Source organism: Cupressus sempervirens, chromosome 1 (genome assembly GCF_028749045.1).
Source record: "Cupressus sempervirens isolate cs-2001-9-10 chromosome 1, ASM2874904v1, whole genome shotgun sequence".
Classification (NCBI taxonomy): domain Eukaryota; kingdom Viridiplantae; phylum Streptophyta; class Pinopsida; order Cupressales; family Cupressaceae; genus Cupressus; species Cupressus sempervirens.
The window spans coordinates 888,021,033-888,034,228 of NC_143118.1; the positions used below are offsets into that span (position 1 = coordinate 888,021,033).

The 13,196-nt window shown below is 38.1% G+C and overlaps 1 pseudogene across 1 annotated transcript; it reads left to right on the forward strand.

Moving 5' to 3' along the window:
* Positions 1–4,319: 4,319 nt before the first annotated feature.
* On the forward strand, positions 4,320–7,024 carry LOC149580690 (uncharacterized; annotated as a pseudogene). The gene is made up of 2 exons (XR_016354101.1): positions 4,320–4,449; positions 4,553–7,024. The product of XR_016354101.1 is annotated as an uncharacterized LOC149580690 (transcript).
* The last annotated feature ends 6,172 nt before the right edge of the window (positions 7,025–13,196 follow it).

Here is a 13,196-nt window from a genome sequence, read left to right on the forward strand (position 1 = left end):
GACTTGAGCAGATGATATGGAAAACAAAAAAGAATCTTCGTGTCTCTAACAAATACCATGGAAAGATCTAGTAAATCCACCGAATAAAAAACCAATTCGACAAGCTTCTTCTCTTATAATCAAATCTTTCTTAGACACAAGCAATTTTATTTTTTAAATTGAACCCCAAATCCTGAACTGGAACTTTGAATCTTCTTTCTCAAGTTGCAGATGTTGAACTTTAAAACTTTAAATATCTAAACTCACTTTTGAACTTTGAAAATTCACATAATTCTAAACTTCCTAGACTTTGAGAATTAAGATTAAGGTTCAATGCTTCTTTCAAATGCAGTCTTCTTAAAAGATGAATCCTACAACACCATAACCAGAAAAATGAACCAATGGAAGATTTTCTTGATGGGGCTGATTTGGAAGCATAAAATTGGGGGACTGGAAGTAGGCCTACAATTCTCTCCAAGTTGTTTTGTACAATTCATCAGAGATCAAACTTTATGACTATTTAAGTGCAGTAGTATATAAACTACCAATGACAGTCACAAGATCATGACAACAATTTGTTACCAGCATATGCCACCTATCCAAGAATGCGTATGGGATTAATTTTAAATTTGGAAAATATGTCTGTTATCATATATGCAACTTTGAAATGGCTCAAATATTAAATATTTGTAAAATGATAAGAAGAAGAGATTATTCATGAGAATGATTAAAATTGTTATCAAGAAATGATTACTAGTACCAAAATGCAAGTGAAAACTATTATTTATTGTGAAGATTTCTACACAATGGGGTTTCTTCTCTTCACTGGCAGTTTTGCAACTATAGGAGTGAGAGGATACATTTTTATGGTCAGTGATTGTAATAGGGAGGAGGAATAGAAGTTTAATTTTTATTTTTCTATAATTGGACTGTAATGACATAAATAAAAAGATATTGTTATTATTTTGTTATGCATCTAAAATAAAAGAGAGTTTCATATATCAGATTCTAAAGAGTGCAATTTTCTTGGATTGAAAATGGTTATATAGTTATTTCTTTCATGTTTTGGGTGGAATTCTACATTATCATTCATAGTTAGCAGAATAAAATAATGTTTCTTTGCACTTCCCTTGTGATGTGAAAGATTGGATAGATGGACTTGTGGCTGTTTGTTTGTTTTTCTTTCCTCATTGTCCAATTTATAAATCTTATAATTGCATTTCTCCCATAGTGATGGGTAAATGCTAGAAAGCCTTTGTGTCTTCTAGTAAAAGACATAATCGGCCATTTAAATCCTTTGAATATCTTTCTAAGAGGGAACTATACCTCTCAATTCAGAGGAAAGATACCAATCTCATGATAGTATTTCCAACTATTAGTGGTAATTTTTCTTCTAGTCAGGCATTTTGAGTCATTCATTGTATTTAATTTTGGAAGGACAAATCTTTTTACTAACACATGCAATATTATCTTACTGTTGTATCTCACACTTTCTTTAATCATACATCAGATTTTGCATCACATAAGGCTTACATATCATTTAAGCTTTCTTCACATATAGTTTGCATCACATTCATACTTCCCATTATCTGCGCAAGATATGATCTTTAGTTATATGTCACAAATTAATATATCTCTGCTTAGTCAGCCTTGATGCTTTCATACGCTTGACCAAATATAAAATAACTTTGGGTAAACATCTAGGATGTCGGCCCAACATGATCAAGTAATTATTTTGTTTCCAAAATAATTCCTTAAGTCGTACACTTCAATTGACTGACGTGCTTTGTTAATTACCTATGCTTGTAATCCTTCTATAACTTATGTCGTACTATCTATACATGTGTATGCACTAAAAATATTTATCTCTCTCTCTCTCTCTCTCTCTCTCTCAATAACCTAATCATGTTTTACAAAACCTGATCATGATCTAAATGCATTTTTTATTTTCATAACCTGATTGGGTTATTTGAATCCAAAAAGCTCATTTGGGTTATGGCTTGGTGATAGCCTAGGGAAATGACCCAAAGGCTTGGGAGATAGTTTTCCCTCCATTCTTTTTCCTTTAGACGTATTTTCATCTTCTAAGATGAATTCTTGTCTTTGTCTTCATCAGATATGCTAATGGTGAAGTGGGTATCTCTAAAATCACCGCCATAATTTTACACATCTTCTTAACTTTCTAACCATATAATTTTTCTTTTTTTGGACAGTATTGATGTTGCAAACTTTAATTACTTTTACCAATGCCTTGGCATTCCTCACAAACATATGTCTACCATTTTTGTAATAACTTTTGATAGACTTTACCAAATTCAAAATAAATTACATATTACTGATCTACACTTGATTATATACACATTTATAATAAAAAAGTTTCCATTTTCAATTATTTTGATGCAAGTTAGGCTCAGCACACAAATAGGTACCAAAATTTCAAGATGTATTTTGTTCAATAATTCATAACAAAAAAAATACTCATCATAAAATTACAAAAACATACACAACTTCTAGATATGACTCTTAAATATCACCCTACCAAAGGGATATGAAAAATACTAAATATAACTATGTCTTTTGTGCTGTACACAAAAACAACTATGTTGTGTTTTCTAAAAAATCAAGAACTATTTTTTGTGTGTGCAGGGTTTGACCCACCTAATCTTATCCATTTTGTAAAAACTCTAGTAGTTTAGAAAGTAGATTCAGATTACTACAATTTATATGTTTTACACATCTTGTCATTTTTAGTGGATGACCCTCAAATGTCTCGTCCAATTTTAGGTCTACCTAATTTCAGAAGAAAGGTGTCCAGTTATACCCCTTTTTGTACACCATCTTGGTGCACTCACCCTCATGTAGTATCATTAATGCAGTTATGACAATAATTTCTCGGTCACAATCATGTTTTTCTTGATTACTTTCTAATTGAATTTTTAGATCTACCACTTCTTTTATAAGTGCATCAACCTTTTTGCTCCTTTTATTTCTTGTTTGTTGTAATTGACGTTGTTGGGAAAATGGTATGATGGTTAGCTGTTTGTATGGATCTTCTTGATTCCTAGTAGATGGCTCAATAGCTATTGAACAATTTTTACAACAAACCTTTGGATTCAAATGGGTCTTGTAAATGGGTCACTGAGGGAGGTAGTAGATATTGTGTATACACCTGGTTGTAAACCCCTAGAACCACTTCTATATGTGGTTGTCCATTTTGATAATTACAATGGGCCACCTTTGAACAAAGATCACCCAAAAAGCTTACCTATAACATCTATATCTAGGTAATCGTAGAAAAATACCACTATACATGTCATTGACACTCACCATACATAAATCCCAATTTGGTTGATGCTTAAAAATTAAATTGATTTTGGTAAAATGAAATGACAAGTTGTTACTTTTACAACTATATCAAGAGTTAATCATTAGACAACTTTTGTATAGTGAAAACAAATATCCTTTAATTGATATTGAATAAAAAATATAAAATCCATATACAATTATTAGGCAAAAGGAAGAGTCTTGATTGTAACAACTCTCAATAAAGTGGACCAAATCTTGTAGTTTCCTTTAATACATATTACTCGATATATGTTTACTTCCGTCACTTTTTTTATCGGATACATTTATGCATTTCAATATCCTCTTTCCCCGATGAATAAAGTTGTTGTGTTAGGCACTATCTATACAGGGACCAAAATGCACTTTTATTAATTAATTATAAATTTTTATATGAATGTTGATTTGTTAAAAAATACAAACAAATTAATTATGGAGGTGCATTTTGACCCCTGTATAGCCAAAACTGTTGTGTTATAGGTATGGTGAGAAAATGACCCTTGTGAAAATGCAAATTATGTTATCCAAACTTTTGCTTCTTGAAATCCTTTATATTTGTTTCGAATACAAACAACATATTACCTTGTAAACAGAAAAGTGTCGAAAATATTCTACTATTTTTCTTCAAAAATAGATTACTTTGTGGAAAAAATGTATGTACCAATTTAACTCTTTTTTGTTTCTTTTCCCCTTCTACATTTCTTTAAATTTTATAATAAGTGTGTATGAATCTAAAAGAACAACTAGATTTAACTATTTTAAATTAACAATATTTAAATTGTTTTTCAAGCTTTTATGTTTCCTTTCATTTTAATTCAATGTCCAACTAAAAATGAAATGTGTGACAACCATCTTATGTAGATTTGCACCCTTTGCTCTTCCAGATGCGAGTGCTAGTTTAAAATAAAAAAGCATTCAATGCGACAAGTACATGTTGCCAAAATTAGACCTCATTCTTAATAAAGTATTTGTATTTGTGATTCCATGCAACAGGTACGTGTTACCAAAATTAGCGCTCATTCTTTATAAAGTGTCATTTATTTGCTTGTGATTCATTGACATTTTTTTGATTGTTCTTGTGCCCAGTTGTGCGGTAAAGCGAGCGGATTAAGGCTCTTCTTGCCCCAGGTAAGTCCATTAGATCTTTCTTTCTCTGGTTCTAAGAAAAATGGATCTGCCTTAAAAAACCCTTGCAAATTTTGATGATAAGTTTTGAAAAAAAATGTTGCAGGGGTGAATCTGAATTAGCCATTGCAGCTGAGACCTAATATATGAGCATCTGTGAGCGAAATTGGGAGAGACTTTCGTCTGGGAAACAGTTATCAGTAGGCGAAATTTCGTTTGAAGAATACGGAAAGCGAGAGAATGGCGTGGATAGGAAACATGCAACAGGCAGGAGAAATACGTCTTTTGTGCGAGAGATTTCCAGAATCAAGGTTTCTCTCAAGGAGCCCGGGAATGAGAGGAATCGCGGTATAGCCGGGAGAGATAGAAACAGGGATTGGGACAGAAACATGACAAGACACGAAGATCATGACAGATATACAAAAATGAGGAGATCTGAAAAGGTGACTGAGAATTGGCAGCCCAAGATTGACAGAGCTCGCAACAGCGACATGCTTGAAGAAAAAGATGGTTATAAGGAGACAGCTGATAGAAATAAGCACAAATTATGTGATAAATCGGCTTCTGGAAACAAGAGGAAAAGAGAGGCAGTGGAACTGAAAATTTCTGGTGTTACCTCTCCATCTCAGAATAGGAATGGCGAAGTTTCTGTGAGAGAGACCGTGAAGGGTCTAGGAAGAAGTGGTGGTATTTACATTCCCCCATTCAAGCTGGCTCGACTAGTGAAAGATGAGCAGGACAAGAGTAGTGTGGAATACCAGCGCATAACATGGGATGCCCTTCGGAAGAGTATCAATGGTTTAGTAAACAAGGTAAATGCATCCAACATCAAGAATATCATTCCGGAGTTGCTTGCAGAGAATATCATCCGCGGAAGGGGTATATTTTGTAGGTCTTGCATGAAATCCCAAATGGCATCCCCTGCATTTACAGATGTTTTTGCTGCCTTGCTTGCTGTGGTAAATACAAAGTATCCAGAACTCGGCAGTCTGTTGTTGCGAAGAACTGTTTTGCAGCTCAAGAGGGCATACAAACGCAATGACAAGCAAATGTTGATATCAGCAGCAAAATTCATAGCACATTTGGTGAATCAACAAGTTGCACATGAGATTATTGCCTTGGAAGTTCTCACCCTCTTACTAGAGAATCCTACAGATGATAGCATAGAGGTTGCCGTTGGGTTCGTAAAAGAATGTGGGTCTTTGTTGCAAGACCTTTCACCCAAAGGTCTCAATGGGATTTTCGAAAGACTTAGAGTCATTCTCCATGAGGGGGAAATTGACAAACGAGTGCAGTTTTTAATTGAAGGTCTTTTTGCAATTCGCAAAGGTAAGTTCGAGGGTCATCCAGCTGTGCGTGCAGAATTGGACCTTGTAGAGCAAGAAGATCAGGTAACGCATGAAGTTTCCCTGGGAGATGAACTTGATCAAGAAGCCGGTTTGGATGTTTTCAAGCCAGATCCCGAGTTCTTAGAGCACGAGGCAGCATATGAAAAACTGAAGAAAGATATTCTTGGAGATGCTTCTTCCGAGGAAGCAGAAGGAGAGAATGATTCAGGTGATGATTCAGATGATGAGGAGAAGGAAGATGAAGAAACGCTGAGAATACAGGACGAGACAGAGACAGACTTGGTCAATTTAAGACGCACAATTTACTTGACAATTATGTCAAGTGTTGATTTTGAGGAAGCTGGTCATAAGCTACTAAAGATCAAGCTTGAACCTGGTCAAGAGATGGAGTTGTGCATCATGCTCTTAGAATGCTGCAGTCAAGAGAGAACATACCTCCGTTATTATGGACTTCTTGAACAAAGGTTCTGTATGATCAATAAAAATTATCAGGAATGTTTTGATAAGTGTTTTGTACAACAGTATTCTATGATACACAGGTTAGAGACTAACAAGCTACGCAATGTTGCAAAGTTTTTTGCTCATTTGTTTGGTACAAATGCTCTCTCGTGGCATTCTCTTGCCTATATACGGCTGACAGAGGAAGATACTACTTCCTCTTCCCGTATTTTTATAAAGATTCTCTTTCAGGAGCTGGCAGAGCAGCTGGGTATAATGCTACTTGAAGAAAAATTGAATGATCCAACACTGCAAGAGTCTTTGGACTCAATTTTTCCAAAGAACAGTTTCAAGGATTCTCGGTTTGCTATCAATTTCTTTACTTCCATTGGTCTTGGTGGTATCACCGACAGTTTGCGTCAGTATTTGAAGAATTTCCCAAGGCTTATAATGCAGCAGCAAAAGTCTTTACCCACGTCAGATGAATGTACCTCTAATGATGATTATTCTAGTTCATCAGGCTCATCAGATTCTGATTCATCAGCTTAGTTTCTGAGAGTGAACTTGACAGCGAGAGGATTAAGAAGCCACCAAGAAAGACAAGTATGTCAAAGGATGAGTAGTTTTTTTGTTCTGAATCTCTTTTTAAGCTCACAGTTGTAAATTCCTGCATCTGGGCTTTCAATAGTTTTTATCAGTTACTTATTTTGGAAAATGAGTAAGTATAATTGACTTTATTGTTGATGACACTTATCAATGGCCCAAATGGTTAATCTCTTGTTGAACTGTCACGAGTTTGGTTTAGCAGGTGATTCAATATGATACACTGTTTGTTTTAAATTGGATTTTTAGGTATTTAGCAACATAGATGAATATATAATCTCCTGGCAGGCATAGATATATGTCCTTTCCCATCATTTGTTTAGACTGTTTTGTAGCATCCGGTTTCCTGGATAAACATTTTCTCAATTGTACCAGTATACTGTAAAATTGATACACGGATCTGATCACTTTTAAAAGTTTAACATTTTGTTGGCATGCTTTGAGCTTTGATTTTGGTTTTAGAAGTGTGTTCAAGGAACTAATCATTATATTTTAAGCTATGATAATACTTGCCATTCTGATGGCAACAATTATTACATTACGATCCCTGTAATTACAGCCGGGTCCACATTCAGCCACAGAGTTCGTCGTTCACTGCGCAAACCGCAAACCGTTTACTGATCACCGTGCAACCAAATCCCTTCACCGTTCAAACCGCTATCCACAAAACCACATGCGTGCACAGACCCCTGCATTCACTCTTTGCCAATCTGCAAAACATGTCGTCCTTCACTTGCAATTTTTTTTCCATGGGCCTCCACCTATGAGTTTACACTATCAACCTGTTCATCTGGCCCTACCTTCTCATTATTTTGGAAGAAAGACCCAAACATCATCCGCCATGGGAGACCCCTGCAACTGCTATCAACACTGGCCATTACAATTGATTATCCATCCTTCCTAAGACCTTATCAAAATTTGACGATCACCGGAGCCTGTTGCTTCTGCACAGAACAAACCCGCTGTGGCACTGCCACAGGGAAGTTTTGCACAATCCCTTCCTCTCTTTTTCTGAAGTTTTATTTTAAGCTTCCACCAAGGCTCCCACCTCTTGTCCAGATATTCCTCTCCATGTCTTCATTTTTCTTAGTGACCTGATAAACGGAATAATTCCATATCTCTGTGCGTCTTCATTGTTAGTAAAACGTTTTGTAATGTTGGTGCCTACTCCTGGTTCTGCCCATTCAAAAATCAAAGGCAGCCCCAGTAGTAGCTCTTTGTCAAACAAGGGTTCAACAACCCATGTTACTGTCTCCATATCCTCCCCTAATTCCAATCCCCATCCAGTTATCATAGACACTATTTCTTCCAGCGCCAGTGATTTTGGAATTTCTCTCCCAGTAGCTCAAGGAGAATGTACCACCCGCTGTGATTTGAACTGAATGAGCATGGCCATCCATTCTTTCTTTGTCGCTCCTCGTAAACCTTTCTGCTGCTAGTCATTGTCACAGAGAAATTAACCTCCATCTTCTCTACACCTGCTCTGCGACCCAAATGATAATCTTTGGTTCACCCAATTCTACACAGTCATGCATTTGAATACAAATCCCCATATTGACTCCTGTAGATGGCCTTTCATTAAAGGATACCGATTAATAATTGAAGTGACATCCCACACATTATCTTCCCTCAGCAATTAATAATGCTCCGACACCACCATCTACTAAAAATGGCCAAGTTGTGCAGAGATCCACTCGTGCAAATCTTAAATTTTGAACTCACCTTCATTGTGCAGAGAAAGGGCCCGGTTAGATAATTTATCAGCCTCCGGGGTCCCATCTCTGCAAATGTTAGAAATCATAAAATCATCTGGGTTATCAAGCTTATCAGATATAGCATTAATGATCGGTTGTAGATGCGAGGCCTCAATTCCCTGTTTCGAAATAGCTCTGATGATCACCTGTGAGTCCTCTTCCAAGTAAACGTGATTAAAGCCTAGATGAGAGGCATAATTGGGTAGCCATCAAAGCTGCCCTCCCTTCAGATACATTGTTAGAACCTCCAGGGAGCCTTATTGCTCCCAAAATTTATAGTGTTTCCGTCATGATCTTGTAAGTTCACCCCTAGACCTGAGGCTCCCCCATTGTTTAGTGCTGCTCCATCAAAATGGACTTTGCGGTTACCTCCATCTAACATTTGATCTGTTTACCTTCTTCAGACCCTGTGACAGTCTATCCCACCTCCTAAATTTCAATCTCGTCCACTGTGATTGACGCCGTTGGTCCCACTTGGAAAAAGACACCTCCATTGCTGATTTACATGAGGTTGTACTGGCTACTTCCTGAATGGCAAGATTCACTCTTAACAATTCTTTCCAACAATTCCTTCCTGTCTTGAAAATTTGTCTGTTTCTCTCTTTCAAAACCTCCCAGATTACAACAGATAGGTAGATATTCCATAAGCTGGAAAAAATAAAACAATGGATCCTAGCAGGCCAGTGATAAAAATGGTCTTTGAGTGTGTGTGGGAGGGTACCATGCCACCCTAACTTCCTTTGGACCATCTTCCACACTTCCATTGTAATTTTACAATTTAAAAGCAGGTGATCTGCTGTCTCTTCCTCCTCCTTATAGATGCAGCATCGCGAAGGACCAAAGACACCAAATCTTCGCCTTATATCATTTTTTAGAATCCTTCCTTTGGTAGCCAGCCAAGCAGGAAAAAATAGAATGAGGGATCCTAGCAGGCCAGCGATAAAAATGGTCTTTGAGTGTGTGTGGGAGGGGACCATGCCACCCTAACTTCCTTTGAACCACTGTCCACACTTCCATTGTAATTTTACAATTTAAAAGCAGGTGATCTGCTGTCTCTTCCTCCTCCTCATAAATGCAGCATTGCGAAGGACCAAAGACACCAACTCCTCGCCTTCTATCATTTGTTAGAATCTTTCCTTTGGTAGCCAGCCACGCAGAGGAACCGCCTCAGGCAAACATTCCTTTCCCTAAAATAAATTTGTAGGCCAGTTTTCTTCTTGTCAAGCCCGAGTCAGCATTTGATATCCAATTTTGACTGAATATGCCCCACTTTTAGCTGCACACCATTTATCATCCTTGTTGGTCCTCATAATTGGTCGCAATTTCAAGATGTTTAAAGCCAGTTTTGGGGTTCTGATGTATCCAGATTTTGCACATTCTTCCACTTCCATTCCTCCCCAAAGGAGGTTGAAATAGTTTCCATGTAATCACAAACCCTCTTGCCCGATTGGTATTTCATAACCTGACTTAAACATTCCAGCTCATTACCCTCCCTTAGCACTCTATGGCCATTCCAAGAGTCATCCCAGAAATTAGCCTGCTGCCCACTAACAATCTGCCATGTAATACGTTTGGTGACAATATCTCTATAATCTAAAATAAAATTCCAAATTGCAGAACCTCGAGGGGGTTTACAAATAGGGAGAATTTGACTGTCCTCCTAGCTATCCAAGTATTTAGCTTTCAGAATGCGAACCCATAGCAGATCCGGCGTCGTGTATATCAACCTCAAAAGCTTTGCTCCAAAAGCTCTATTCATGATTTCCCAGCTCCGCAGTCCAGCTGCACCACTCTGTTTAGATTGATCCCAGGCCAACAGAGGGCGTTTATCTACTACTCATCCCCCATTCCAAAAGAAGTTTCGCATTCTATGTGCCATTGTCTTCAAAATCTTTTAGGGATCTTCGTGCACATCATTGAGAACATTGGAATCACAGAACTGACTGACTTTAGTAGTAGAAATTCCCCACAGAAGTGAGCCACCTGCTCTTCCAGCCTTCCATTTTCTTGACACATTTGTCCACTGACTCCTTCCATAGATGAGATTTAGAAGCACCTTCAAACAGCGGGATCCCTAAATACTTACTAGATAGTTTACCAATTTTCATTTGTAAAACTTGACTGATGCTATGCTGCACATTAAGGCTAGTGTTTAAAAGATAAATTGCTGATTTCCCCCAATTGACACATTGACCTGAAGCCCTACTATACTGATCTAGAAGCGCACAAATCTACCTTGCCTCCTGCAATGTTGCCTCTCCAGTTAAATATGTCATCTGCAACCTGCAAATGTGAGAGAGGCTTAACTCTATTCACAATTTTCATACCCTTCCAGCTACCTCGCCGCTTAGTGTTTGAAATGAGCTCCCCCAACACTTCTACCATAATAATAAATAGGAACGGGGATAGAGGGTCCCCTGTCTCAGACCATTAGAGGACTCAAAAAATCCTTGTGGAGACCCATTCACCAAAATTGAAAACGTAGGGGCAGAGATGCAGCTAGTGACCATTCTTGAGAAAAACCAAATCTTTCAACCATCTTCAACAGAAAACCTCTATTGACAACATCATAGGCTTTCCTTATATTCAACTTTATCATCATCTTTTTTAAATTTGCAGATTTCACTGAATGTATTGCCTCATGTGCTACAAAAACTCCTTCATAGATGGAGTGGTTCAGGGAGAAACGACTCCGCTCATTAGATATAGCAACATCCAGCACAGCCTTTAACCTGATAGCAATAACCTTAGAGAAGACTTTATATGTAGTGTTGCATAAAGAGATCAGGAGAAAGTCATCCAACGATGATCTCCTATCGTCTAAGTTGTCGGATTTGGACCTTGGAGCTCAGGTTTGGGTCCGGATTCATCCGGGTCCGGATTTGAGCCCTGGTCCGCGACGGGTCCGGGTATGGTCCGTGTTCTAGCTTGCGGGTCTGTGTTTTGGCATGTGGGTCTGCTCGGGTCTGTGCAAGCATGGACCCGGGCGGACCCGCAAGCCAGAACACGGACCCTGCTCGAACCCTGCATAGACCCGGGCGGACCTGCAGGCCAGAACACGGACCCTGCCCGGACCCGTCGCAGACCCGGGTGAATCCAGGTGGACCCGCGGCAGGTGGGGCCAAAAAGTGGCCCAAAAAAATATTTAAAATATGTTTTAATTTTTTTTTTCTTGCCAAATCCTAAAGTAAGGCCTATTATATGCATTTCATTCATCTAATCTCTCATTTGCTTTGTCATTTTGATGTGGCCATTTTGCAAATTTGAAGAGAAAGTTGTAGAGATTGTTTGTGGAGTCTCAAATCCTTCAAATAATCAGTGCCGAGTGTTCCAGGTATGCATTTGATCCTTCCTTTTGCTTCTTTCATAGTTTGTTTTCAGTTTTTCTTTAATATTTATTGTTCTAAATTTTTAGCAAGTTTTGTGTAAGTGTTGAAATATTTTTTAAATTTGTTTTTATAGATTGCAAGAATCCAAGAATGATTAGTCAAGGTTCAGTGGGTGGGGTGGGATCCCAAAGATTTAAAATTGATAAAGGCCCTCCTTTGTGGAAGTATACAACAAGAATCGAGCAATGTGCTGGTGGGGAAGGGTATATATGAAAATGCAATTTTTGCCAAAATCAATATAGAAGCTCCTATTACTGGGTTGAACATCATTTGATAGGTCCACTAGGTCAAGGGATTTCCATGTGTGAGGGGCCCCAGAGGGAGGTAAAAAACGGTTGCCGGCTCTTCAAATAGCAGGCATGTTAAAAGAACAACAAGAGGCTGATAAGTTAGTGTCAAAGGCAAAAAAAGATAAGTCAAAGCAAAAACCACCAACACCACCCTCTCAAACAATCAGTAGACCACATCCCTTCCTACCTACCCCATTTGTGGATGAAGATGAAATAGAAACACCCGCATCCCGCAAGAGAGGCCCATTAAATATGGCATTTGAAAATGACAAGAGAGAAATTGCTGACATAAAGATTGGGCATTGTCTCATTACAAATGGTGTTTCATTCAATCTAGTGAGATCCCCTTATTGGAGAGAGATGGTGAAAGCAATAAATGATGCACCTCATGGTTACCGATCCCCTGGATATGAAAAATTGAGAACCACCATATTGCATAAGAAGAGAAAGAATGTAGAAAACCTCCTCAAACCAATAAGAGATTCTTGAATCCAAACGGGGGTGAGCATTGCCTCTGATGGATGGAAAGATTGCAAAAACTGTCCATTAATAAATGTGATTGCTGTTTGCCCCAAGGGGGCAATGTTTTTGAAGGTGGTTGATTGTGAAGGGCAAGTACAGGATGCAAATTTTATTGCCCAACTTCTCATTGAATCCATAGAGTCCGTGGGAGCTGACAATGTTGTCCAAGTAATAACGGACAATGCTAAAGTTTGTAAGGCTGCAGGTGTTTTGGTAGAAGCACGATATGAGCATATCTTTTGGACACCATGCACTGTCCACACCTTGAACTTGGTGATGAAAACAATGGGCAGCCAAATTGAATGGATGAAAAATGTGTATGAGGAGGGTGAGCAGATCCAAATGTTTGTGACAAACCACCATATGTCACAAGCAATTTTCAAAACTTTCTCCCGCTTGGAATTA